The 3,932-nt window shown below is 39.4% G+C and overlaps 1 non-coding gene across 1 annotated transcript; it reads right to left on the bottom strand.

Annotated features, from left to right (window-relative positions):
* Window positions 1-269: 269 nt before the first annotated feature.
* LOC115029830 lies at window positions 270-375 on the bottom strand. The gene has a single exon (XR_003835387.1). It is a non-coding gene; the product is annotated as a U6 spliceosomal RNA (small nuclear RNA).
* Window positions 376-3,932: the final 3,557 nt, after the last annotated feature.

The raw sequence follows: 3,932 nt of genomic DNA, 5'->3' as shown, positions 1-3,932 counted from the left end.
TGATTTCCAGAGTGGTTGTACAAGCTTGCAATCCCACCAACAATGGAGGAGTGTTCCTCTTTCTCCACATCCTCACCAGCATGTGCTGTCACCTGAATTTTTGAACTTAGCCATTCTGACTGGTGTGAAAATGTCTTTGATGTTTATATCTTTTTCTTTTCCGAATTCTCTTTTCAGTTCCACCGGACACCTCTCTCTTTCTCTCTCTCTCTCTCTCTCTCTCTCTCTCTCTCTCTCTCTCTCTCTCTCTCTCTCTCTCTCTCTCTCTTGTTTATAGAATGCTTTTCATTAATTTGCATCTCATTCTTGCGCAGGGCAATGCTAATTGTCACTGTATCTTTCCAATTTTAGTATATGTGCTCCTGAAACGAGCACTACTGGACAACTCTTAAGTTGTTTTCTTAATACTTAGCCTTTTTAGTCCTTTGCATATTATAAAGAAGAATTCTCTGCCAGATATATAGTCAGCAAAGAATTTTTGTATTCTCTAAATTGCTTCTTCATTAAAATCAACAAATCTTTTACAGAAGTTTTTTAACTTCATGAAGTCAGATTTGCTAATTGCAGGTCAGATTTTGTGCACAATCAGATTCTTATTTGGTAAGTCCTTACCTGAGAGGGTAAAGAATACCATCTACTCTTTCCTCTAGAAGTTTCAGAGTTTGAGGTCTGTTGTTAAGTTCTTTTGTCCATTTGGAATTGATTTATGAGCAGAGTGAGAGAGTGACATCAAGTTTCATTCTTTTCCAAGTAAATATCCTGTTTTCCCAATACCATTTGTTAAAGATGCTATATTCTCCCCACTGTGTATTTTGATATTTTTGTCAAAAATCAGGTGACTATCAGTGCATTGATTTATATCAGATCTATTACATTAATCAAGATGTCTGTTTTTATGCTAGTTCCGTATTTTTTTAAAGCTATCTAAACATACAAACATTTTTATTAGGTATTTTCCTCATTTACATTTCCAATGCTATCCCAAAAGTCCCCCATACCCTCCCCCCACCCCCTCTACCCACCCACTCCCACTTTTTGGCCTTAGCGTTCCCCTATACTGGGGCATATAAAGTTTGCAAGTCCAATGGGCTTCTCTTTGCAGTGATGGCCAACTAGGCCATCTTTTGATACATATGCAGCTAGAGTCAAGAGCTCAGGGTACTGGTTAATTCATAATGTTGTTCCACCTATAGGGTTGTAGATCCCTTTAGCTCCTTGGGTACTTTCTCNNGCTCCTCCATTGGGGGCCCTGTGATCCATCCAATAGCTGACTGTGAGCATCCACTTCTGTGTTTGCTAGGCCCCGGCATAGTCTCACTAGNGACAGCTATATCAGGGTCCTATCAGCANAATCTTGCTAGTGTATGCAATGGTGTCAGCGTTTGGAGGCTGATTATGGAATGGATCCCTGGATATGGCAGTCTCTAGATGGTACTACATCTCTGTAGCACACTTGAAATAGATCTACCACTTGAACCTGATAGAGCACTTCTGGGCATAAATCTAAAGGAGTCTATATTCTACTACAGAAAGGCACAGCTACTCATGCATCTAAGTATCTAAGTATCTAAGACACGGAAATAGCTTACATGGCCATCAATAAATGGACAAAGAAAAAAAATACTGAAAAACAATGAAATTTTATTCAGCATTAAAAAAAATGGAATGAAATTTGCAGACAAATGGATGGAATTAGAAAATATTATACTGAGTGAGGTAACTCAGACATAGAAAAATACTACATGTTCTCTGGATAAAAGGAAGGGATTGGAGAAGAGACAACTAACAATAAGGATGCTTGAAAAGCCATATAGACACCAGTATATAATAGTCTTCCCATACTCATAGGTAGAAAGATAAGAGTTACCCTACACAGAGGCTAATGGTCCTCTGAGAAGCAATAGGTTGCCAAATGAAAATCACAGTACAGTGAAAATCTCAGCACATGGTTTTTGACATATTGCCTCATATTTTTGGTCAGAGTTGTCTTAGAGATACCCCCCCCCCACACACACACACACAAACACTGTGTGAGCTTTTGCTATTGCTCTTTGTTTTCCACTAGAACCCCATGGTAAACTAACAGGCTATCAAAATGCCTTCTTATTCTTGTCTCTAGACACATAAATTGCTCTAGCTCTCATTCCCTATTGGAGAAGCTACTTTGTGTTGTGAATGGCAGTTAATGTAGAAAAATCACAACTGTCAGGGGAATGCACAAACAGTGCAATATATTACACACACACACACACACACACACACACACACACACGAGAGAGAGAGAGAGAGAGAGAGATCCCAGGAACCATCTTGAGAGAGAGAGAGAACTTATTAAGATCAGGGTAAAAGAGTTTCTTCATGTATTTTGGGAAAGCCAGGGTTCCTGGACTCACAGGCTCACAGCCCTGTGCTTCCTGCATATGAAGCACACAAGATCATGGCAAGCAGTATTCTAGAATGGAAGAGATTGGGGATAGGAAGCTCAGGAGTCTCTGTTCCTAACTCAGGTGCTGTTGACAGATGATGGGTTCCAGTGCGGGAAGAAGGTGCGGCTGCATGGGCCAACAGGTTTACTGCCTTGCTCCAGCATGCACAGTGAGGCTGCCTGCCTCTTCTGCCTGCCAGGCTGGACTGTTCCTTTTGATCCGGACCTGTCATCCTATTGGTGACCTACCTGAGCTCATGCCTGGAGATGTGTGAATTCTGATTGGATGAGGTGGGGTGGAGCTAGATGAGGTCAGTTGGCGTGAGTATAGGAGGTTTGTTGTTGTTGCCCTTGCCTGCTGGGGAAGAGAGCTGTAGGGGAAAAAGCCACAAGTAAAGAAGTTGCTGTTTGAACCTGCCTTGGAGTACTTGTCGTTCTTGTCTCCACTGGTCGGAGACTGCGGAGACTGTGGCATTTCAGGGCAAGGAAAATCAGTTTTATTTAAAGATGCAGCCCCAGGTAGGTCAACTATATCCCAGTGGACAGTGTCATGCCTATTAGTATAAAAGCAGAACAAAATAGACTACAGTGGTTATTGGAATAAGCAGAATGAAATTTGGGTGGAGAAATTGAGTGGACCTGAATGGAGTTTGAATAAAAGTAGGTAGTGCATATGATCAAAATATATTGTAGTAAACTCTCAAAGAATTAATAAAATATCATTATAAACATTACAGTATACTTATAATACTTGTATAAACTATGCAGCTTTTAAAAATTTAAATGGTATGAATTTAAAAAGACAAAATGGTTTTATTAAAAGTGAGTGAAGATGTGCTATCCTCTTCCAAAAAGTATCTTTCCTTCACAGGAATCATATTGACAAACTCACAATAAAATGAGGTTCCTGAAATTCTTTGCTTTTATTCAAATCTACTGTCAATTTCACACATCCTTATTTCATACCCTTTTGGGCTTATAGATACATAACTGAAATATATATCATTATGTGTGTGTCTGTATTTGTGTTAAGTAAGTATGTTTTGTTGAATGGCTAGCATATGAATCACCACTTTTGAGTTATGCATCAGAAATTAATGTTTCTTTATTTGCATCTGTATTAATATAGGATACACTCTACTAGACAAAGTTATTTAAAGAAAATAAAAGCCAAAATGTGAAGCACAGCCTTCAGAGAACCACAGAGAATTGTGTTAGACACTTGAGTGGTTTTCTATTTAGGTTAATGTGCCAAAGCTAGCTTGTTGTTCACAAACCCTTTTTCCTTTCCTCCTGGGCTCACAGGGAAAGAGCAGTTTCAGATCTCTTATTGGCATGGATTTCTCAGTGGCTATGCAGTACAGATTCTTTCTCTCCATTACCATTTCCTCTTGAAATGAGTAAATATAAGTCTGTATTCTTAAAGCCACTGAGATTTTCTTTTCTTCTGATAAGCAGCTACCATGACCAAAAACAGGAACATTCACTTCTCAGAGCTGGCAGGCAT

This window comes from Mus caroli, chromosome 17 (assembly GCF_900094665.2).
Source record: "Mus caroli chromosome 17, CAROLI_EIJ_v1.1, whole genome shotgun sequence".
Lineage (NCBI taxonomy): Eukaryota > Metazoa > Chordata > Mammalia > Rodentia > Muridae > Mus > Mus caroli.
This window is presented reverse-complemented; position numbering and strand designations above follow the sequence as displayed.